Below are 24398 nucleotides of genomic sequence, written 5' to 3'. Positions count from 1 at the left end.
TACACCAGGCACACAGTCAGCACCCATTTACTATTCAGAGATTCTGTTGTTGATTTTCAGGTACCTCTGCTGGGCGGAGGGGGTGCCTTGCTTCTGCCTCAGGAGCCCGGGCTTCCCAGAACGTTAGGTGGTGAGTGTGGAAGGGGGGTTATCGGTGAGAATGGTCAAAACAGCCCAGTCTGGGCTCTGCTCGGTCTCCAAGAGTCGAGCTGCAGGGAGGTCCTGGAAACCTGGGCATGGGCAGGAAGAAGATGAGGAGAGCATCTGGTGCCCAGATGTCCAGCAGCTGTCCTTGCTTATGGCAAATCTGGTAAAGGGTCACCCAAGGGACTCTGCAGGGCTAGAAAATCTCTGATTGTTTATCAGATGTTGGGAAAGCTGACCAACCTTCAGACTGGGGGATCTTGGCAGAACTACCACCTCCATCAGACTAGGAGCTCGTCTGAGGCAGGGCTATGTCTCCTCTGTCAGGCTGGCAGCTCCTGGGCAGTATGAGTTTTCTCTGCCCCATCAGACAAGGAGAACCCTTCTTCTCCAGTTGGGCTGTGTCCTTCCCATCACATGGAGGGCTCCTGGTTCAGGGACTGGGTCCCTCCACCAGACTTGGGCATCCCTGGGATGGGGAGGGGTGTGTCCTTTTTAGTCCTCTGCTCAGAGGTGGCAAAGAATTCTCAATTGATTTTCTATAACTGAGATCCTTGTAAGGCTCTGCTCCCTCAACACTCACTGCTCAGCTTTCAAACCCAATGCGTATCCAAATGAGCTTTCTCCTCCTTTCCTGAAAACACAGAGAGAATGAACAGTCAACCCAAGGAGGAGGAGATTTCGGTTGCCCTGTGGAGGAATGGGAGCTGGGGCACCGGGTCCTGGGAGGAAGGTAGATGCCAGGAAGCCCCCCACACCCCACCCCACTCTCTGATCTTTGCCTTCGGGCTGACAGGTACATTTCAAGGGAAATTGAATCTGTACCTCTCAGCTTCATTTGCGTTTAACGCATCTGGTTGGCAGTGGGCAGGAGGCTTTTGATGTCTGCTTCTCGTTGCCCAAGACTTTTTAAGCCTTTTTCCTTCAAAGCCAAGGAGACTTGTGTTTCTGCCAAGGAGTAAATAGACTTGCATACCCTCCAGTGCCTTAGTCTTTGGAGACCCAGCTCCCAACGTCCTGAGGGTTGGAGGCCCTACTTCACTCGCCCAGCCTGCCAACAGCTTGTGCGGGTCTTAGCTCAGGGAAAGCTTTCAGAAAACGGTCTTTGCTAGCATGGGATCAGGAGCCACCGTGGGAGATTTCAGGATTGAGCTCACCGAGCTCATCCTTCTAAGAACTGAGGGAAGGGCCTGCATTCCTGCCAGGGCTTCTTGGCAGGTGTTCAGCTTCCTGTGATTTCCCCAGTGTCCCCATCTCCCCCGCCTCTAAATTCATCCTTAAAATGGTGTTCTTGTTCGTAATATGGGCAATTGATGATTTCTCAATCTCATGGAAAGCATGAATACAGCCCCTTTAAAAAGCTTGGCTATTTTTATTGATCTGGAAGAATCTTCACGATTAACAGGCAGGCTTGCTGTGAGAGGCAGCTTAGGTGTGGCGGGCTTCCTTCTGGAATAAATTGGTGCCCCTCCCCCCGGTAGAAATTTTGCAAGAAACACAGGAAGACATCTAGGCCACCTTTGTCCAGTCCCACTGACTCTGCTTCCTGGCCCCCAGTCTGATCTCAGCCCTGTCTCTACTCCTCTGGAGATTCTGAAGGGAGGAGTCCCACTGTGGACGCTGCCCGGAGTTGAAGGCAGCTGTGGCCATTTCTCTGTTTGGAGCAGTGAGGAGCTTCACAGGAGGGGGAACTGTGGCCTCTTCCCCTGTTCACATGGTGGGCCTATGGACACTGGAATTGGGGGAGTCTTCTGATATCTGGATGGTTTTCCATACTTTACCAGGGACTGGGGCATCTCTGTGTCCTCGTTTCCACTCTCTGTGAACCCAAACATCTGCATGAGGTGTTGGCATGTGGCTCTCGGCGGGACTAGCCCAGCCTGGTGCTCCATGGTCTGGAAGGAGGTGGAATGTGAGCCTAATGAACAGTGGTCTTGGGCTTTCTGAGAATAGAGGAGGAGCCGCCCATATGGAAAATGGGGCTGTTGTGTTTGATTGTGGGAGCCTGAGCCTAGGGGAGGCTCCATCCTACATGGATAGGCCCAGTTCTTTACAGGGATGGAGGGGATAGTTGTCAGCCATACCGTAGTGTTGGAAGCAGGGACCGCTGGAGACGTTGGCCCCAGGAGCTGAGATTGGAGTAGATGGGATTAGTTCCCTTTTCATTGTTTTATGGTGACCGAAGTGGGCAAGGCAAGCAAGAGAAGGGGCTCCCGGAGGGCTGAGCCACAGAATGAGCGTGATCTACAGGACCTCTTAGATGTCAACTAGAAATTGAAAGAGCCTCAGCAGACCCCAGCTAAACTTCTGTGACCCAGGGGTGGGCACACAGCACGGTGGGGATGGAGTCGGGGAATGAGACTTGGGTCCCTTGACCTTCAGCCTGGTGTCTTAGCCCTGATCATTCCAGGTCAAACTTGAGAAAGAACTTCCTGCTTCTGTCAGTTGACACAAACACATGGGCATCTCAGAGTCAGCTGACAGAGAGCTCCAGGGAGCTAGGCAACCAAGGGCAGCCAGAGAGAGCTTCCCCTGGGAGGCAGGAAGGACGACCCTGACCCCTAGCTGCGTACAGCCCCCTGGCCTGAGCAGAAGTTTCCTGTGACTCGGAAGGGCAGCCTGTGGAAAGCAGGCCTCACTGTGGATGGAGCTGAGGTCACTGGAGGAGGGGGCACCTGGCACCAGCTTCCTGCTTAGAATAGACACAGACTCATTATCTAGCGAGTACCTATCATAATCCCAAAGATGCGCGGTTCCCCTCCGGTGCCTTCAATCACCACCCTGAATGCGAGCGGAAACTTAAAGCAGGCGTCAAACCCACGCAGATGGGAGCTGACAGCTCGGTCTCCAGCCTGCTCCCCGCTCCCCGCACCGAGACACCTGGCTTGTGAGGAGAGGATGCTTTGTCCTCACCAAGGCTGGTCCAGCCTGAGGAGGGGGAGGAGGGAGCCCCGCTGAGTTGGGGTGTGAGTCGGGGTCCCTGACATGGCAACTCTGATCCTGGTCAGGCTACGACAGGTCAGGGAGGCTCACACCCATCTCTCACTTAACACAGGGCTGCTGGAGATGACGAGCGGGATGCCTGGCACATAGCAAGCCCTTTATCACGGCAGCAGACCTACTATGTTCCTAGAGCTCCATCCTCCCAGATGCTGGGGCCTGTCACCCCCACATAAACCCTGAGGAATCAATACAGCTGGCCCAAGGCAACCATAATCCTGTCCTCCCCTCAAAGCCCAAGGACCCAGGCTTCTCAAAAGGCCTGTGGACAGAGGAGCTCCCACCCAGTGCAGGGGTGGGGCAGGGCCGGAGTGCCTTTGCCTCAGCAACCTGGGCTGGGAGGCTTGGCTAAACCCCTCCTCTTCTCTGCACCCCAACTGCTTCACCTACCAAATTCTAGGACAGTTGGCTGGGGTGGTCCTGCAGATGCAGATCCCCGGGCTCTTTGAGCCTTCCCTGGAGTCCCCGGAGTCCCAGAGGAGACAGGGTAGAGGAACACGGGCTCTCCATTACTCAGACTTCCTCTCAGGAAGGAGGGATCCAGGAAGTGGCCCCTTCCATGGGTCCAATCTGCTGGGCGACTGCCAGGAAGCCACACGCCCCCTCCTCACTGGTCTCCCCGTGGACACGGTCCGTGTGGCTGCTGGCACCTCCAACAAGGGATGTTTAACTCAGGGCTTCCACTCATGCAGCGCGATGTCACAGAAAGAATGTAAGCTGGGGTCCAGACAGACCTGGGTTCAAATTCTGATTCCCCTACTTCTAGACTGTGTGGCTTTAGACCTGTCCTTCTCCCGTCTGTGGCCATAAAGTGGGCACAGGAGCGCCTTCCTCCCAGGGCTATTTGAGGACCCAGGGAAGCTCTGGGCATGGACACTACTTGTTTCTCTTAATCCCCTCTTTCCCTGGGCACCTGGTCTCAGTTTGCAGGAGGGTGAAGCTGCCACCTGGGGGTCACGCGGTGCCTGTCTCCCCAGGACCTGCACCTTCCCTGCCTGCATCTCTTCTGTGACGCCCAGCCTGCTGCAGAAACCCCAGACACAGCGCCTTTCAGAAGCAAGGCCCAAAGGCCAGATTTGGTGAAAAAGTCATCTTTGAGGGATTTTTGCTTCCTTGTGAACATTTCTTTTTTTTCTTTTTTTAAAGATTTTATTTATTTGACACAGAGAGAGAGAGAGAGAGAGAGAGAGAGAGATCACAAGTAGGCAAAGAGACAGGCAGAGAGAGAGGAGGGAGCAGGCTCCCTGTTGAGCAGAGAGCCCTATGCGGGTCTCCATCCCAGGCCTGAGATCATGACCTGAGCCACCCAGGCGCCCATGTGAACATTTCTATTCAGGAACACAGAAGGAGGCACCGACCGGGAGCCAGGCTGACATGAAAGCTGGTGCTCTCGCTGCAGAGCTGTGCCAGGAGAGGATTCAGGGCCCCAGGGCTGTTCCAGGAGGCCTGGCTATCAGAGCTAGGTGCCCTCTCCCCTGCAGCTCCCCCCATCAGGGGAAGGGTGGCAAGGCGAGGAGGGACAACCACAGTTCAGTCAGGCTGCCCTGGGCGTAACTCCCAACTCAGTCACTGGAGAGCTGTGCAACCTGGGGAGATGAAGTAAACCTCTCTGAACTTTGGTGTCTTCTCCAGCAAGATGGGGACAACCACAGTTCTCTGAGCACATTGGAGTGCAGATTAAATGAGGCAAAAATCTGTGAATCTTCATAGTAGGTGCTTAATGGATACTTGTTTTTTTCCTCCTATTGAGACGTTTTTGTTGAAATTTGATGTAAGGCGATTTATTGATACTGAGGACCCAACAAGGAGTAAGATCTAATTGCTGTCTCTCTGGGTGCCACAGTCCAGTGGGAGGAGCCCTCCCTTCCCTCCCCTTCCCCCCTCTCCCCTTCCCCCCTCTCCCCTTCCCTCTGCTCCCTTCCAACCCCTCCCCTCCTTCCCTTCCTGCTTCACTCGGGGGCGGCAGGTGGGGACAAGGGGAGTCATTGGAAGCTCAGAAGGGCTCAAGCTGGCTGCTGTTGAAAAGGGGATGCTTGGGGGGCATCTGGGTGGCGCAGCTGGTTAAGCGTCTGGCTTGGGCTCAGGTCATGATCTCAGGGTCCTGGGACTGAGCCCTGTGTGGCTCATGTCCGGCTCTCTGCTTAGTGGAGAGTCTGATGCTTCCCTATCCCTGTCCCTCCCCCACTCCCTCTGCTCCTGTTCTCTCTCTGTCTCTCAAATAAATAAATAAAATAAAAATAAATAAATAAATAAATAAAGAAAAGGGAAGGGGATGCTCACAGACCCAGTGTATATAAGCTTGTGTTCTCTGTCTCCCTAATCCCCAGTGGAGTGAGGTCCCTTTCTAGGGTTGTGTTGCAAACCCTTTCTATTTTGAGCCCAGCTGAATATAGGTAAAATCCCGGGCCTGTGGGGGAACTGGAAATGGCTGATCTTTGCTCCCAGCGCTGAGTTTCGTCCCCTTCCTCCTGCCATTCAGAACCCTCACTTGATTTCCTCAACCAAACAGAGCTCAAGACCAGGTTGGAAGAAAAAAGATTTTTAAAAAAGAACAGGAGTTGGTCTGGCTCTTCAGCCGGCCCTAGGGTTGGGCTGGCGCTGGGGTTCTGTGTTGGTAGGGACCATGTTGTCCCTTGGAAAGGTAGGGAAGAGGGCCCGCTGGCGAACCCCAGGAGCCCACTGCTGCTGCTTGCCAATATACAACCTTGACTAAGTCACTCCTTGGCCCTCCCATTTCCTCATCTGCAAAATTCATCTGCAGAATTCCGGAAGGATGAGCTTGTAGGCTCCCAGCAGAAACCCTCGCCGCCCCCTTTTCCTATTCCCTGAAGTTCCAGGAGCCCCAGGCCTCTGAAGCAGGGAGGCTGGGGAAACCAGGGCGGCTCCTTCCTAGAGGTGGGACTGCAGTTCTCCAAGGTCCCTCCACATCCTGGCTCCTGACTGGGAGTCCGAGGTGTGACTGTAGCATGCCGCACCTGGAGCTTCTGGAACAAAGAGACGGGAGGGCCTATATCCTAGTGAGTGTCCCTCAAGAGCTGATGTTCTCGCGCCTTCTCCTAGGAGACACAGCACTTACTCCTGCCATGCTGTGTTTGCTCAGACTATCCGGGGGGGAGGGTCCCCTTTGGGAATGGCCATCAGAGCCCCTGGGAGACGTGGGGTGGGGAGACTCACAAAGGCATCGCTCCAGGCACCTGACTTGGCTAGTTCTTCAATCCCTAACCCTAACCCTGTGGGCTGCAGAGCCTGCCGGCAGCACCATGAGTCACAGGTCATGCAGTGGGAAGAGGATGGGGGTGCTTCCTTGACGTTCCCACTCTCTCTGGCCTCTGCCCCAAACATGGCCCTCCTGCTGCTCTCCTTACTTCTGCCCTCACCCTCTCCAGGTGTCCCCTGCTCCCCTGGGGTGAACTCCAGGACCTCAGAAGCTTGCCTGTGCATGTGTGATCCCTTCAACCTGTGCTCTCCGCATCGCCTGCCTCAGATCCCTACTCTAACCCGGCACCCCGCCTGCTGCTTTATGAACTCGAGTTTCGTTTTCATGCTTTCCTGGGTGCATTTGTGGATGTGGAAGCCTGCAAGGGCTTCCTGTCCCTGGCTGGGCCAGTTTCTTATTCAAACCAGAGCTCCGGCGTTAGTGACTCAGGACTGCCTCCACTCCCCCCGCCCCCAACCTTTCTGGTCCCCTCTTGCTTCCATCCAGCACAGGCCCCAGTGTGGGCTTCTCCTCTCTGTGGGCTTCCGTGGCCTGCCACCTCCGTGAGACCCACAAGTGAAGAATTATTATGTTTTTTTTTTTTTAAATCTCTGTATCCCCAGGGCCTCGAACAAAGCGTGGCAGAGTGTAAGGTACACAGATAACTGTGAATGCATCCATAGAGAGGGTGCGGGCTGTCTGGAGCCTACCAGTATAGGGAGGAATGAATAATAAACCAGCTTATTGAGTGTTTACTATGTGCCAGGCATTCTAATGACAACAGGTGACATATATTGTGAGGGTATACTGTGCAAGCAGGATGATATTTATTCCTCACAATAACCAACAGAAGTAGGTAGTTCCGAGATCCCTCTTTTATATAGATATGGAAACCGAGGCATGGGGATATGCCAACACTTTGTGACAGCTTACTCACCAACTGAGGCTGTGCGCTTCAGAGCCCGAACTCTGCCAGGCTCTGGGTCTACCCATCTCCAGCTACGGCACCAGTTGTGAGGCCTGGAAACGTCTCAAGGACCATCTGCCATGGTCTCTTTACGTAGTGGGAAACTGAGGCCAGGGCCAGGAGAGGCTGGCTGGGCCGCCCCACTCTTGCTGTCAGCTGTGTCTGTTGCCTGGTTGCCCTCCTGCATCCTTTTGGCTTCCTCTTCAGAAAGAGGAGATGGGGGTCCCCCTCATTGGACCATGCTCATTCTCAGCCGTTTCCAGACCGCTGTTTTTTGGACAGCGCCCCCCTGATGCGGCTTTGTTGCCATGGAGACCATGGTGGGTACAGGTGCATCTACACGATGGTGAAGGATACAGCTCCAGTTCCTTCCCTCTGAGAGCTGAGAGGTGCACGGATAGGTCCTGGGACATGCAAACTCGCCAGGCACATGCCAAAGGACCGGGTTAGGCTTCCGGTGTGGGCGGGTCTGGGCGTCGGGCGGAGACTGGAAGGGCTGGGAAGGGAGGGTACAGGACTCAGAGCCTGGTTCACTCGAGTGGAAAAATTTCCCCTCGAAATTCCTGCTTTAGAGTCCACAGCACCAGAACATCAGCATCTAACCCCCAGCCTCATCTTCCCAGAGCAAGGAAGAGAAAAGGATTTCATCTTCTTTGAAGGAGGGGTCACCTTTAATTTTCTTTTTTAACTTGAAAAATATATTAAAAATTCACACCCCAAGGAAAAAGTCACCCCCAGGGCCACTACATAAAATTACCCCAAAATAAATTAAAATAGACACTCCCCTCCCAAGCAAGACCTATCGCTCAGAGGTTAGAAACTAAGTTTGTGAAAACTACTAATTATTTCTATGCTTAGGCAGAGATACCCATCTCTCTCTAAATACATTCATATCTGTAAAAACACATTGTATCGAATTAGAATCATACTCTGCAAATTGGCTTACTTCTTGCTTTTTTAACTTCACAGTGTATCCTGGAGATTTTCCCTATCGGTAAGCATCGATCTATTTTATATTGGCGTGGAGGGGATTAAGAGTAGAGAAAGAGGAGGACTGAAGCAGGACAGTCCTGGCGGGGGCAGGGGGGGGCGGTCTCTGAAGGAGGTAGGGTGTGACTGATGAGCTGAGCGACAGAAAAATCGTGTTTGTTATAATTACAGTGTGCGAGGTATGGTCATCCCATCACGCCACTTCCTTCCCTCGCAACCCACACAGGAGACCTGATCCTCCCCTGCTTACAGATGCAGCAATGAGGCCCAAGTTCAGAACGATGGGATGCGGAGAGAAACCAGGTCTCGATTCTGATTCCCGGCTGGCAACCACCAAGCCTGTGGGATTCCCCCCACCCCAGCTAAGGCAAGCTGTGCAGCCTCTGGTGGGTGGGATCTTGGGGGGAGCCTCTTCCCCTTTCCGAAGACCCCTCTGTCCTTTCTCTTCCGGGAGTCAGAGCCAGGTGGAGCTCTGCGCTCCACAGAGCACTTTGGAATTCATAAAATGGTAATTTATTGAACAAGCCTTTGGAAAAGGGAAGTAATGAAAACCGCTATATAAATTACGAGGCCATTGGTGTTATATGGCTGGAGCTAATGCTGTTAGTCCCCAGAAGGGTGCAGGGAGCCTCCCCCGACTCCACCCTTCTTGGCCAAGCTGTCAGCCCCTGGGGAAGAGCCTCCAAGAACAACGGGCCGATGGGTCCCCGACACAGACGGGCCTACGCCTGGGCTCAGCTGGGGAAGCTCCTCCTTGCCACGGTGGCGAGAATCGTGATGGGACCCAGGGTGCTGCGTCGATGGACCAGGGCCCCGTGTGTTGGGGTACTCACCACAGCTGCACCTCCCCAGCCTGAAGATCCCCATTCTCTTCCCTGCAGACATTTTAATTCTGGCATCATGATGCCTCTCCCATGTAATGTGGCCCCCCTTTTGCTCCCTGAAAAGCTGTTAACTGGACTTCTCCTAGAAATCAGTGGCCTCTTAGAATTGAAGAAAGGTCACATTCTTGTTTCTCTTGTATGTTTATGGCCATTAGGATTTGCAGGCCTGGATGCCACCAGCCGGTCCTTCCCTCATAGGAAACTGGTTCCTGGGGTGGGGGGGGGAGAGCATGTGCCGTGTGACCCCAAGCATGAGGCCCTCAGTCTGGTGGGTCTGAAATTGAGGATTTTCTCCGGATGTGGGAGCTTTAGGGCTACAAAGGGGCAAGTCCCGCTGCTGTCTCTGGGCCCTGACTTCCTTCCCCCATCTGCTGGGGACGACTGCCATACGAAGGCATGACAGGTTTGTCAGAAACAAGCAGCCCCCCCCGCCATGCAGGGTCCCTCTGACGTGGCCACGAGGTCTTAACCTGAATGACCCGGATGGCAGTGTCTGTGAGGGGGAACCCGAGGCTTTGGGGGTGGCTTGTCCTCTTGTCTGGTGACCCATTTCCACGTGGCCCAGGGAGCTGGCCAGAGTCACCGCTTGGCGTTTGTGGGATTTTCCTTCTCACTGGGTTCTCCCCTCCAGGAAATAGAAAGATCGCATCTCAGAGATTTGAGTGACAGATAGAAGAAATGAGGCTCAGAGAAGTTAAAGACTTTCCACACAGCACATCCTTGCTAGGCCCAGAAGGGGAGGGATGTGGAGTCAGGCCACTTGTTCCCTGCGAATGTCCTGCTCTAGCTTTCCTGACTCGGTTACTTGAGAAGAAGCAGGGCTGGAGGTGAGGGGGGGTGGTGCTTGAGAAGGCCTGGGGCCTGGCTGCTCTCTGTTAATGGCCCTCCAGGTTGAAAGGGAGCTGGGATTTAGGTCTTATTCCAGGCTTTCGCTGTGTGATCTTGGGCTGCTTGCATACCCTGTCTGGGCCTCAGTTTTCCCACCTCTAAAATAGGGAATTTGGGCAAATAAAGTAGTTTCTAAACCCATTTGCAAACTGGAGCCACTAAAGCAGGTTGTTAAAATGCGATTCCCTGGGCCCCACCCTTGGCCAAGTACCCCGGGGGAGAGGGCTCAGGAACCTCTGAATTTAACCAGCTTCCCAGGTGACTGGATGCAGTTAATGTCTGAGCTGATATTTGGACACTGTGGGCTGGATGACCAGGAGGTGGGTGGGAGAAGCCAGACTGTGTGAGCCTGGTTGGAGTGGGGTTTGAGGAGGTATTATAGGGGAACATGGGAAGTGCAGGGCTGGGCTTCAGAACAGCTGACATTTTTGTCTCTTGGTTGTGTGACCTTGAACAAGTTACCTAACCTCTCTGAGCTGTTGTTTCCTCATCTATAAAAAGTGGAGTAATAATAATAATTCCCTGGAAGGGCAGGAGAGAGGATTAAATTCTATGATCGATGGGGGTAAAATTCCTATTTACGGACCACACATCTCCCATGTCAGCCCCTCCCAGTTTGACCTACCCCCCCTCCTGTGGTCCTGACTGAGTCTGGCTCATAGCTCTGTCCCCTGGAATCTGGGGGACCAGAGGGTGAGCCACAGGGCCAAGGAGAGCAGGGGAGGGGCTTGGCAGAGAAGGAGAAGGAGAGGAACAGCAGAGAGAGAAGGGAGGGAGTGGGAAAAGGCGGAGGGTCCTCTGGGGACTGAAATATGGCTCCTTCATTCCGGAATGTGCTTCTTAATCAACTTAATGGGCCTCTGACTGAGCAGGGGCCTCGGAAGCTAGGAAAGATGGGGATGGCAGCCCAGGCCGCCCACTCCAGGGCTTCAGAGAAGGGTTCTGCTGTGGGGGGGGGAGGGAGCCTGGGATCTGGGCTGGCTTTTGAGACCTTCATCATTTTCCCTGCTGACCCTTGCCCTAGCCCTGGCCTGGCTCCTCCTGGATTTGGTGGGAACTGGGAGCCCCGACCCTGGCCTTTAGATTTCCAACTTCTGACTTAGCTTAGCAGCATCATGAATTCAGGGTGTGCTGGAGGGAAGGTGGAGAAGCCCACCTTCTCCACGGTCATGGGATGGGTCAGCGGTCATGGCCATGGCTGGGGCACCCACGGGTGGCTCTTTCAGATGCCATCCATCAGGAGAGCTCCAGAAATGTCCTTCAAGCCGCGGCAGTGACTCTCAGCCTGAGTCACTGGTGGTGCCAGCTTCTCGAGCAGGACGCCTTGTGGGTGCCCGAGCAGGGACGCGATGGTGGGAAGGGGGGCCACAGCCATTTCTCTCCATCTCCTCTCCTTTCTCTGCCCCTCAAACTACTGCCCATGGGAAAGAGTTGGGATCTCCCCCGCCTGGCCAACCATTCTAGCAAGGTAGCTGCTTTCTGATGGCTCCGGTCTGGGCCTTGAGCTTCCTGACCTTAAACTGCGGATCCCGATGCCACCCTCCCAGCAGCGAGGGAGAAGCGTGATAAGTGAGTGCAGCGCTTGAGCACCTCGGTGAGATTTGTTCCGCCACTCGGGGCCTTCTGCCTACGTGGGAGGCGTCTCAGATCTGGCCAGGTGGCGGGACAGGGCGCCAGGGCAGCAGGGGCAGGACGGTGTGGAAGGGGAGGGGTGGAAGCGGGAAGACGGAGCTTTCCCCGGGTGGCTGGGCAGTGCCCTTCCCGCGTGTAGAACTGAGGAAAGCGTGTCTTCCATGTGCTGCGTGTGTGATGGCCAGCAGCCCGTGGGCAGGCTGGGATCTTGTGCTGCCTGACCTTGTCACAGCTCGAAGGGCGCCACGGCCATCCCTTTGGGGGTACAAAGGCCGAGGGGGCCAGAGGACGAGGGGCAGGGTCAGAGCAAAACCCTAAATCTCAGGCTCCTGGTCCTGGGTGCATTTTTTACCCCATAATGATGATGGCAATGATGGGGATGATGACGGTGATAAAACGGTAGTACCAGCATCTGCTTCCCAAGGGTTTTACTAAGAATTGTACCCACGGTCACTCATTCAATCCTCACACCAACCCTGTGGGGTCGGTGTTATGCTTTACGCCCATTTGACTTCTGGGGGCACCGAAAAACGGACAGGTTAAGTGATTTCCCCGAGGCCGCAGAGCTGAATGCGGTGAGAGCTGTGATCCACATCCACAGGTCACATGGCCCACTGCGGCCTGTAATGCAGTTTCACCGTGAAGTGCACAGATGTCCCTCCTTGCCCTGGCCCCCCCACCTCCTGGCCTCTCGCTGCCCCAGCACAGACCTGGGGACCTGGTTGGGGGTAGGCGGGTGGGAGAGGCAGGGTCCTGATGACTGAGACTCCTTCCTGGAGATGATTAAGTTGATTGCCTTGAGAACATTTTTTGTCTCCCTGGTGTCAAGCCCAGAACAGCCAGGGAGACAATGGCTGCAGGAATCACATTTGTTAATCTTGCATTCGTTAATTTATTTTATTTTCCATCCTTAGAATTAGGACGAGCCTCTTGAACTCAATATGCAAATGTATGCAAAGCAAGATGAACAGACATCTTTAAAACCTTGGCACTTTGTTTCCCCTCCTTTCCATTAATGGAATTGCAGACCTCCCCAGGCAGTGGGTGGAGGGGTGGTGGCAGTGGGTGGGCCTGGGGGAGGGGGTCTTTTGTCATGTTTCAGGGCAAGTTTCTGTCCGTGAACTCATCTGACCCTGGGACGCTCTGCCGTGGGTCCACATTTTACCTGGGAGGCCAATGAAGGTCAAAGCAGTGAAGTTACATATGCTCGAGGTCACGTAAGAAGGAAGGAGCGGAGCTCAGGTCCGGGGTTTTGGACTCCAAACCCCATGCTCTTTGCTCTGCACACACCCCCCTTCTTCTGCCCACGGCCCCAGCACTAACTTCTTTTCTAGCCCTCCTGCAAGGGGGGACATGCAGCTCAATGGCCTTGCTAGGGCCCAGCTGGGCCTGTGGTCCTTGAAATGTGGCATGCAGGGAGGGACTTTTGAGGCCTGTATCCCCACCACAGTCCCCAGTACCTTCTCCCCTGCAGCCCTTCCTGCAGTTGGCCTTGGCCCCTTGGCCAGGAGGTGGAAAGAGGCTCTGACTGCTGCCCTGCCCTCCTCCTGCCCTCCCCACGGGGCCCAGTGGAGCGGGTTATTGCTTGCCAGGTGTTTAGCAATCTCTCGGATCAGAGGCCTTGGCCTAATTGCTAGAAAAGCCTCCCTCGGCTCCCCAGGAAGCAAAAGCTGACAGATTTCCCAGCAGCCGTCATGTTGCTGGAGGGAAGATGGAGAGAGAGGGAGGAAGACAGAGAGAATCAGAGAGGGGCACAGAGAGAGGTGAGTATCAGGACTTGCATGTCTCCAGAAAGGGGGACCCTTTCTCCCTTCTCACCTCTCCCCCTCGCTGTTTGTCCCCTCCCCTCTCTCCCTTAATCTACCTGGAACCCAACTGCAAAGCTAACATCCTGAAGGATGAGGACAGGGCCACAGAAGGACCTGGGGACTGTGTGGGGCAGTGAGCTGGGTGGGATGGATGGGGAGGAGGGAGCAGGCCCCTGAGAAGAGGCAGAGAGCATCAGCGAGTCTGGAGGAGCCTATGTAGGCAGAGCAATGGTTCTGCATTCTTTAGACCAAGCCCCACAGTGGGTTTGTGTCGACTCTACACGCTGAGCAGGGAATATTATCTGACCCTACTATTATCTGCCCTACTTCCCTGCTCAGATGGCTCCACCCTTGCCCAAAGCCCTTCCCTTCCTTAGACCCAGGAATGAGGAGTTCGGAGGCCCAAGGGAGAGGTCATGCAGACAGACCAGCGCCACCTCCCCGGGCATCTTGCTCCTGGTTCCTGCACCCATGGAGCATGTTCTAGGCATCAGCCTGTTGCTCGGGGAACTATGCCCAGACCCAAAGTGAGGCTGCAGGCTGGTGTCAAGGGAGAGGTGCCCACCATCTGTTCTGCAAAGAAACAGATACCACCAGCTCAGCCAAGTCAAACAGCCTGGATGAAAACAGGTTCTCCCGGAATCCCAATACCAACAGCCAGCGTCTCAGTGAACGACCCAGGGTCCGAGGCCGAGGGAACAGCAACAGCCCTGCCCCGGGGTATCAGCGAGCCGGACCTCTCCACAGCAGGTGGGCACCAGGCCACCCAGCCCCATGACGCTTCCCCACCCCCCATCCCCTTCCCTTCATTGAATTATTCTCCAGTGTCAGGTTTTACTGGGAAAGAATGAGAGGGAGTTTGAAAAATAAATAAACGTTTAAAAAAACAAATCAATAAATAAGAGAGCAGGCCACTCTTTTCCCCTTTAATTTTTTAAAGGAAAAATTAATTTTCCCTTCGCCTAAGTACCTGTCACCTTAAATTAATGTCTCTGAGAGCGAAAATGACGGAGAAGTTGGGTCATTAGGCAAATTTTAATTAGAGGCTCAGATGTCCTTTACTAATAAGATGCTACATATATTTCCTTCTGTTCTTGCCTCCCAACAGCCAGGACATCTCTGTAATGCAACCAAGGCCCCTGGGGGGTCAAGAAGTTGGGGCCTTGGGGAGATGGGTGTGGGGCAAGGGAGGGGAATGTTGGGGGCTTTTTCCATGCAGGGGAGGGAAGGGCAGGGGAGGGGATTGTGAGGAGAGGGGGTCCACTCTAGGGCCCAAATCAGCTTCCCTTTTCCTAATGTATGTTGTGTGTGCTGTGTGTGTGTGTGTGTGTGCACAAAGAGACAGTGTATCAGAGATAGCAGAGTGCTCAAGAGGTTGGGTTCAGAAGCCAGACTAGTCCAGATTGACATTTAAGCTCTAATTATATGTCCTCGAATGGCTACTTAACTTTTCTGTGCCTCAGTTTCTTTACCTGAAAAGTGAGGTTGAAATCGTTCAAATTGACTTAAAAAACCCTTTGAACAGGTCCTGGTGGGGGTAACCCTTGATGTTGGCCACACCCAGGTGCTAGGGAGAAGGGGTGAGGGCACACGTGTGTGTACTTTTGTGTGTGTGTGTAACATTTCAAAAGAGACAGCACTGATTTTGGACTCAAGGGCCTGACTTTGAATAGGACATCTGCTACTTCTAGTCTGGGTGATGTTGGTAGGTCACCTTCCTTCTCTGGTCCTTTTTAGGTTTGCCATCTGCCAAGAAGCCAAGAGATGAGACCTGGGACTCTGACCGTCCCTCTGTGGGTAGGACATGTGAGATGAGACACGTGACAAATGCTGGGAAGCAGCGCCGTGGATCAAGAGGCGTGTCTGCTCACACTGGCCCTTGAGGGAGCCCCGATCAGCACGCAGGGCAGGATGCCTGGCCTGCCTCCAAGCAGGTGTGTAGGAGTGTCTGTCTGTGCATGTCCTCAGGGACAGGCTCTTTGAAAGTTTCCCTCTTCATCCCTCAAGGACTCCTCTGTGCTCTTCCTGATCAAGTCCATCTCTGGCTCTGAAAATGGGCATCATTTCACCCAGGCCCACACCAGCCACGGTGCGGCCATAGAGCCCGGCAGCCCCTCTAGGGTGTGGTGGTGGTCAGACACAACCACGTATGCAGAAATTTAGCACATCCTACACTTCTCTGTCCAGATCTAACATTCTCAGGCTTGGGGCTGGAACATGATTCAGCAGGAGCTTCTCTTATCTTGTTGTGGGAACTGAGCCCCAAGGGACACCCTAGACTCCTCTGGCGATGGGATTGTCCATTTCTGGGCCTCCGTTTCCTCTGGAAGCCATTTAGCATGGGGCAGGAGGACACTGGCTATGAGCGTCACTCTGGATATTCTTGGATATTCTTGCTCCCCCTGGCCATGTTTGGGGAGAAAATGGAGAGTGGAAAAGTGCACAGGCTCTGTGGATATTAAGCACCTACCATGTGCTGGGCTGACCTTTTTATTCCTTTAACCAGCCTAGAGAGACTGTCATTACCACCTTTCATAGAGGGAAACACTGAGGCTGGGTAATTTTCGTAGGTCCCTCTGCTTTTAGTTCTTTCCTTTGTAGATAAGCATGGAGGCTAGTGGCAGGGCCCTGGGAGGGTCAGAATGTTCCACAGCCTCTGTGGATGGCAGGTGGTAGTGTTCTGAGCAGCTGTGTGCCTTCAGATGAGGCTCTGCCCCTCTCTGGGCCTCCAACTCCCTCTGGTGCTGAGAATCAAATGAGCTCGGGCAACATCTCCTGAGACCAGGTCTGGAGGACTCCTTGGAGAAAAGCAGTAATGCAGGGCTGAGGGGCTGATGTAGGGTTGGTGGAGCTGAGTTGAGGCTCATTGGCCCTAAGTTCATCTTTGGGGCATGAGGTACAAGCGAAGGGCAGAGCCATTGCTGGACCATTACTCACCAAGGCAACACCTCGCTGCTGCTGGCTCCCTGGACCCAGCTTCCTGCAGAAAGGAGGGAAATTGCACTCATTTTCCAGGAACAAAGAGGCCAGCTCACTGACCCTGTCAGTTTCCTCCCACATTTACTCTGTTCCCTACCTCTGCTTGGTTGTATAAGGACTTCTTCTTCCTCTCAGAGATGGGTGGAAAGACACCCCCCCCCAAAAAAAAAAAAACAAGCAGTAGGGCAAAGAGCTCAGAAGTGGGGCAGAGACCTCGAAGTCCTGTTCATCAATCCCTCCTTCCCCAGCTCACTCTGGTGGGGAGGGAGTCAGGGGCACTTAGGTAGTAGCAGGAAAAGTAAGGGTAGAGGCCCTCTAGGGAGAGCAAATTTGCTGATGGGGTTGAGAGGGAGCTGGAGGTAGACTGCAGGTACAGAGGAAGTCCAGACTAGGAAGAGAGAATTTGCTTTTTTGATCATTTGCTGTGTACGAAGCTCTTCTGCTTGTGCTATCTCATTAAATCCCCACAGTACCCACCATTGGCCCATTTTAAATACTGAAACAGACTCAGAGAGGTTAAGTGATTTGCCTAAGAACACAAAGCATCTCAGGTGGCAGGCTAAGGATTGGAACAGCAGCCCTATCTGACTCCAGAGCCTTCTCCATTCTCCCATGATGCCTCTGCCCTGCCCAGAAGGTGGGAGTTCTGACAAGGAAAGAACGTTACCTTACTATGCAAATCTCTCTGAGCCTATGTTTACCAATTATGTAAAATGAGATTAGACTAAATGATTTCTAATGTCTCTTTTAGTGCTGTCTTTCTGTGCTTAAGAGGGGAGAGTTTTGGGGCTCCCCAAACCCAGAGTCGAGAACCACGAATAGCTTGGAGGGACATTAGGGCATCAGGACTGTGGTGAGTGAATTAGAATGAGGTCTTTTTGACTCTCAGGACTTCATCATTACCACCTTCAGACACAGAGTACATTGTCTACTCATTCTAGCTCTGCAGACATATGCCTACCCTAGGAAGGGAGGAAAGAGACAGCCCCATCTCTGGGATCCAGCAGGTGAGGAAACACGCCAGTACTTTCTCTGTGACACAAGAAACCCTTGTCTCCAAGCCACAGACCCCAATTAACAGCTTAGCACCAAAGTTCCCAAGATGCTTTCCTGTCTTTGGATACACTGAATAATGGAGATGTTTCTGGGGCTGGGAAGAGAAGGATGGGAGGTAGGATGTGAACCTGTAAAAATGTAGAAAGAGAGATTTCAGACTCCTGGGTGTTACACTTCCTTCACACTTTTAGGAAGGTGTCTGGCTCCTGAAAGGACTCCTGACCCAAGTATAATTTTCTTGTAATTAAACCCCTTCCTTTGAGCTCACACTATCATCGTAAGTATTGAGGAGTGAGAGAAAGAGGCAGGGTTCTGCCTCCTGGGGGAGACCAGCCGTTGTCCTGTGGGAATGTGAATCCAGTGAGGGTGACATAGCTCCCAATGAGGAGGAGCGTCCAACCCAACAAGCTATCATGGCTGCCTCCCTTGGGGCATTCTTGGGTTGGTGGAGAAGATAGAATCCTTGTCTAGTGGGGGTAATAGGGGGCTGGACTGAAGGAGTTAAAGGGACTGAAGGCAGAAAATATAAAGTTCAAATGCAAAAAGATGATATAACCGAGGAAGAGCATTCAACTCGATGCTGGAGGGAAGAGGGAGAGAGGTAAGTCACCCTCAGGGAGCCCAGGGGTAAAGTCGAAGGGTGTGTGTGTGTGTGTGTATGTGTGTGTGTGTGTGTGTGTGTGTGTGTGTGTATGCGCACACACGCAGTCACATACCCAGGGCAGGAACTCCTTTGTTTGACAGAGACTGTAACAAGGAAACTTCAAGAAAAGGATTCTCTTGTCTTGTTCCTCATCATCTGGGGCAGAAAAGCTCAAATTGGAAACACGTATAAATATCATGCTTCCCTCTACCAAGTTGAAGTTGTTAGATTTTGTACTCTTTGTTGAGTTATGAGAAAAATGTCTGGAAGTCTCAAGAGCATACTTGGTCATTGTGTGACTTTAGAAGGCGTCTTTCCCCATTCTGGGCCTTAGTCGGGTTGACGGTATTTAGAAAGTCTCTCAGATCTTTTCTAGTCCCCGACATTCTTGTTTTTATTTTTGTTTTGTTTTTCCCCTTGTAAGCCTTCTCAACCAGCTTCCTGAAGGGGGCAGGATCTGTCCCTGGTTCTGAAGACCATGGGGCCAATGAGAATCTCCCATCTGGCCCAATCACAGTCATGATTGAAGTAATCTGAAGTTCAAGTGGCCTTTGACTTCTTGCATTTCTGCGGCGGTGTTCAAAGTCTTGTTGCATATCTGAGATGAGTGAAGCAAAGAAGAGAGGACAGAAGAGAACCTGTCATTCACTAAGTCCTCAGGAGAATCCTGTGAGGAGGGATTGTTATTATCAGACTAGTTTTACTGATGTGAAAGCAGAAGTCCAGACAAATTAAATATTTGGTCCAAACTGACCAGTTAGCAAGTGGTAGATCTTAGTTTCCAGTACAGAACCCATACTTCTTCCACTGCAAAATGAATGGCTGACTAGGTGTAAGAACAGAATGGGTCTACAAGAACCTCTTAGTGAGTCCTTTCAGATTTCCCATCTCTTTCTACCTGCACCCCTGTCTTGGTTGTGACAGGCAAAATACCAGATTTCTTCTCAGAGTCAGTCCATCCTTCTCCCTTCTCTGAAGAGTGAAGCTGGGCGGGGCTTCTCTCTCTTTATCCTTGCCCTCCAGATCTCAAATATGCCTCTTGGGAGAGTTTTTGTCACACTAAGTGGCTTTGCAAGATTGGAAATGTTCAAACAGCCCACTCTTCTCCACAAGGGTCATTTGGTGGCTCCCTAGAATACTAAATCTGCAGGTGGGGAGACATCCTGCTGGGACACACTCTACTCACCCAGTATCTCCTGCTGATGCCGTTCTTTCTCCACTTCTCACCTCTACATTGTGTACAGGGAATTTGTGAGTAGTAACTGTGTTAAGGGAGAAGAGCCCCCTCGAATGCCCAAAGGAAAACACTTTCCTGTAAATGTTGGAAATGTGATGGATTTGTCAACATAACTAGAAACCAATTGCATCAGTTGTGAAACACAAATCAGGATTCTGTTTATTCTGCTTCAGTGTAAAAATTCTGTTTATTCTGCTTCCGTGTAAAAATTGCTAAAATGTCATCAAGAAAGGAAGTAAAAGCAAAGGAAGCAGGATGAGAGTCACCAGAATCCTGGGTTTAGAAAACAATCAGGATAAAGTTTATTAGCATGAGTCAGCACCTTGGACAGAGACAGAAGCTTGTTACCTGCCCTCCCCCTTTCTCTCTTTTTAACGATGCTGTGCCTATGGCTAGGGTCAGGTCCTCCAACTGGCAGGCCTCCTTTTCCTGACCCTTGCCTTCCCTTTGCCCTAGCTTTAGCATCTCCTGGGGGCTGTGAACAGCTGGCACTGTCCTGGCACACTTACAGGATGAACTTGCTACTTTTCAAAGCTCAGGCCTCCGACACGGAGGGCATCTGGGCTGCTCAGGCCTCCTCCCCACAGGGTAGGTGACCTTCTTCTTTGATGAAGGAGCAGGTGGGTCGGTTTGGCTCTAGTGAGGATTTTTTGCTGTGACAGGTGGCCTAGAGCGATTGGACAGGAACCCTCTCCCTTCCCCCACATCCAGGAGACTCTGGCTACAGGGAAGAAGGAGAAAAATTAAAACTACAGTTTATTATAAAATTAGGGCCATAAAACCACAGGCTATAGCAATGTAACAGCCACAACCATAAATATGGAGCTCATCCGATCATCGAATAGGTGATTTTACACATTAAGCAGAAACACTCATGTACAGGTAACAGAGAGCAACTGTCGTGTTTCTCTTTGTGGCAATTACTGCCCCTTTATGGAGTTCTTGTGACTGCTTATTGTTGAATGGATGGAGGTCTGGGATGGGGTAGGTCAGTGTATATAAAACTGTAGCCAGCCTCCAAGGAGCATGGGCCCAGTGTCCAGGTCAGATGGGTAATGATAACGTTGGGATGTAGGAAGCAGGATGTTGTTTGCTTGTTGTTCTTTTTCTAATCAACATTTTCATTAAGTTTTGCTCTGTGGTATGCAGTGTAACCCTATCTTTCATCTTCCAATGAAATCTTCAGTAATACTGGCTTCACTTGCTAAGACTTTATGATGGATTTGGATCAGCTTTGGGGGCTTGGCCCTCCTTAAGGGTGGGTGCAGGTTGCCAACCTGGAGCTCTCAAACTGGTTTCCAACTCTAGGTAATTTAAAAATGGTTCAGCATAGAGCAGAAGCAGAAAGAGCTTTTGTCTTGAAACACCATGAATAATGAAAGTCCTGTTGTGTTTCGTGAGCTATCATCAAATGTGATACTGGTCCATAAGACTGGAGCATTTTGGTGGCAGGTTATTTTCCCTCCTAGTCCTTCTGTTTTTCCTGGCTCCAGCCTCATCAGTAGAGTACCTCTCTCTCTGCTAACTCCAAGGACAATGCCAGCCCAGGCTCTTCCAATTGCCCAGATTCCAGCTTGCCACATGGAAATAGAATGTTTTGAAGTATTCCTTGGGTTTTTCTCCCCCCACCAACCCAATTTTTATTCAGTGAGTCATGGCCACTGTCAACATTGAGAACTCAGCTCTGGGGCTGGTTTTTGAGCTTAGGCTCCTCTCTTCCCATCTGATAAGGGTTTCTGTGACCTCCCCTGATCTGTCAGGTTCACAAGACAAAGGTGGATTTGTAGAGTAGGGTTTTTTTCCCCCCTCCCTGAGTTCTAGAAAAGTCTTAGAGGCACAGTTGGCCATTATCCAGAAATGTCTCTAACAACGAGTGATTCATTCTAATCTCTAAATTCAACAAACATGCTTTCAACAAAATTTGATGAGCACCTATGGTATGCCAGGCTCTGGACACAGGGGTGTAAAGTGAATTAGACACAATCCCTTCCCTCAAAGCATTCCCAATCTGATGGGTGGGGGAGTTGTGAAAGTAATAAATAAGTGATAACGTAATAGGGGATGTTATAAAAATAAGACTATGTAATAGGGGTTGTATAACAGTAAGACTATTGCCATGTCATTTTCTGGGGGCTAACTAATACATTACCTGTGGCTAAAATACTTTAAGAACTGGGATGTGCTTAACTCCCACAAAGGGACCTAGAAGAGGTGAGTAGTGCATATTAAGACCTCTTTTGTGAAGGGAGAATGTCTGTGATTCCTTGTCGGAGGGTCATATCCAAGCCCCTACTTATGTCCCAGCTGGAAGAGCCCACCTCATCTTTTCCATCCCTTCTCCATCTTGGGATCCCTTCTGATCCCAAGGTTAATTCCTTTCTGCCATTGCATTCATTACCCCTGCCCCCAACTTCCAAGCCCCTTCTGAGAAGTGAGTACCTCTGGGTCCAGTGTTCCCTTACCCACAGATAACATGTGATAGAGGACTGACTACATTTTTATTTGTAACTCAGCTCTATCTGTGGCTTCCTTCCATGCCCAGTTAGTTGAGATTTAGCCATTTATATAAGCAGCAGAACTATCCTGGGGAAAGGACTGAGGGTCACTTGCTGGGGGACTCTAGGCCATCTTTCTGAAGGAGGGGTAGCATGAGATATGGGACTTTGAAAGATGTAGAGATATATAATTAGCTTGGTTTCATATCTGTGAATGTTGTAGGATGTGGAGGTTGGTGTGGGACAGGTAGCTGACTTACCCTCTTCCACCTCCCTTGTGTGTATTCTGGGGAGGACCCTGACCAGGCTTATGCCACAGAAAACCCTGAGCATCCTTCCCCTGTCAGATGGCAACCCAATATTCTCCTCACCTCCTCTCTCCTGCAACAGTTATTTCAGTGATCTATACTGCCAGGAATAATCTTAATATGGCTGCAGAACTTTGTAGTTGATGAGTCTTTCCACTTGGGTGTAAGCAGAGCCCTATAGTATGGATAAGTTGGGAAAGAACTGTCAGTTTCATTTTACAGACAAGATGCTAGAGCCTCAGAAAGATTGCCTCAGGTCAAGAGCTGGGACCAGAACTCAGGTCCCCTGACACCAAGGAAGGACCTTGTTGTTCTACTAGACCGGAAGCTCTACCTCATCTTAACCTGAATACCTATTGCTGAACATGACTCTCACTTCTTCATTCTTGGACTTGGAAAGCTTCCACAAGGGGAATCCCCACATAATTTAAAATCTCTGGGTTTAACCCATATCCCCGGAATAGTCGTGATAGCTGGCACTTACTAGATGCCATTTGTGGGCATTGTTCTAGGTTCTTCACATGTATTAACTCATACAGTCACTCAACTCTATGAGGTCAGTCCTATTATTATCCCTAATTGACAAATGGTAAAATCGAAATACAGGGACCTTAACCAACTTACTCTAAGTGGCAAATGGCAGACCGAGCAGCCTGCTCCAAAGTCTAAACCGTTAACCGCTATACCACATTGTCTCTGGAGGCCACATGTGTTCAAGCCCTTGTTCTGCATTTACTTGCAGTGTGACTTTGGATGAGTCGCTTAACCCCTCTGGGACTGAGCTTCATTCATTGACAGATAACAACAATACCTCACATTCATGTGGTACTGTGTAGTTTACAAAGTGCTTTGTCAGGCACCATCTCATTTGATCCTCACAGATGCCAGCGAAGATGACAATCTTGACTTTCCCCACGAGAAAGCCCAAGGCTAACTAGTATGCTCTGACGTAAGTCCTAGAACCCAAGCCTTGGTGGTTTCCTTGATGTGGATTATGTGTGTCTTGGACTAAATGCTGTCCAAGGGTCCTTCCAGCTCTTGTCTTCTCTGTGCTGGGAAAATAAGAATCTGAGGTGGTCTCAGTCAATTTGGGGTGCTACAATAAATTACCATAGATCAGGATGACATAAACAACAAAAACTTATTTCTTGCCATTTTGGAGTCTGGATGTCTGACATCAAATTGCCAGTATGGTTGGGTTCTGGTAAAAGCTCCCTTGTGGGTTGTAGACTACCCACTTCTTATGATCTCACATAGTAGAGAGAGTGTGAGAGAGATCTCTACCAACTCCTTTGTAGGAGAACTAATCTCATTCATGAGTGTTCCACCTTCATGACTTAATTACATCCCAAAGGCCCCCACTTCCTAATACTGTCACACTCAAGGCTAGGATTTCAACATATGAATTTAGGGTGGACACAGACATTCAGGCTATAATAGGGGTTAATAGTGAGCTCTTAGCTTGCGGCCAGCCCAAGCTAGTGGTACGGATAGCAGATCCTTTGTACACAGCATGCAGACATCTGAAGCTGTCCTTTGTAATCCCCCACCAACCACAAGGCTTAATGGGAGCCTCCCACAGACCATCCTCCCAGTAGAAGCTGGCATTAGAGAACAGCCGTGAAACCACCTCTTGACCTTCTCTTCCTCAGTCTGAGAAGCCTCCTCTCCCTTGCCCTTTCATTTTTTTTCAGATATCAACCCTGGGGATGACCAGGAAGCATCTCTGAGCTGAGGCTTTGTCCCCAGAGAGGCAAAGGGAAAAAGGGCAAAAATATAAAATGAAGATTGTACAGAAGAATTACCCTGTGTGTTTCTCCCATCTCCCTCATCTCCCCGTGTAAATTACCCTATTATTCTGCTCCCTTAGGACGCCTGATCGTCCTTATTTCTTCTTTTGAGCTAAAGTCATTCATGCAGTAAATTAGTTCTTTGCTTCGAAACAGCTCTGATTGTGGCAGTTGCCACCACCAGTAGCAGCACCACATCCCCCGGACAGTTTCCAAAAACAAAAAACAAAAAACAAAAAAAAAAGGAGAAAAGAAATTAAAAAAAAAAAAAAAACCCTCAACAACTCTCCCTTCCTCCCACTCTATTCACATGTATGGAAAGACATGGGGTGCCTATTTCCTGGGAAATGTTTTCTTCGAAAGGCAAGTAGGTGTTGAGAG

At 51.2% G+C, this 24398-nt stretch overlaps 2 long non-coding RNA genes across 2 annotated transcripts; both read left to right on the top strand.

Annotated features, from left to right (window-relative positions):
* The first annotated feature begins 67 nt into the window (after nt 1-67).
* On the top strand, nt 68-8951 carry LOC116578391. The gene is made up of 3 exons (XR_004280860.1): nt 68-130; nt 8277-8301; nt 8550-8951. It is a non-coding gene; the product is annotated as an uncharacterized LOC116578391 (long non-coding RNA).
* Nucleotides 8952-13763: 4812 nt separating this feature from the next.
* LOC116578060 lies at nt 13764-24198 on the top strand. Its single transcript, XR_004280717.1, has 3 exons — nt 13764-14259; nt 15247-15443; nt 23922-24198. It is a non-coding gene; the product is annotated as an uncharacterized LOC116578060 (long non-coding RNA).
* Nucleotides 24199-24398: the final 200 nt, after the last annotated feature.

This window comes from Mustela erminea, chromosome 18 (genome assembly GCF_009829155.1).
Source record: "Mustela erminea isolate mMusErm1 chromosome 18, mMusErm1.Pri, whole genome shotgun sequence".
Taxonomy (NCBI): Eukaryota; Metazoa; Chordata; class Mammalia; order Carnivora; family Mustelidae; genus Mustela; species Mustela erminea.
Note: the sequence above shows the minus strand (reverse complement) of the source record. Positions and strands in the feature narration are given on the sequence as shown.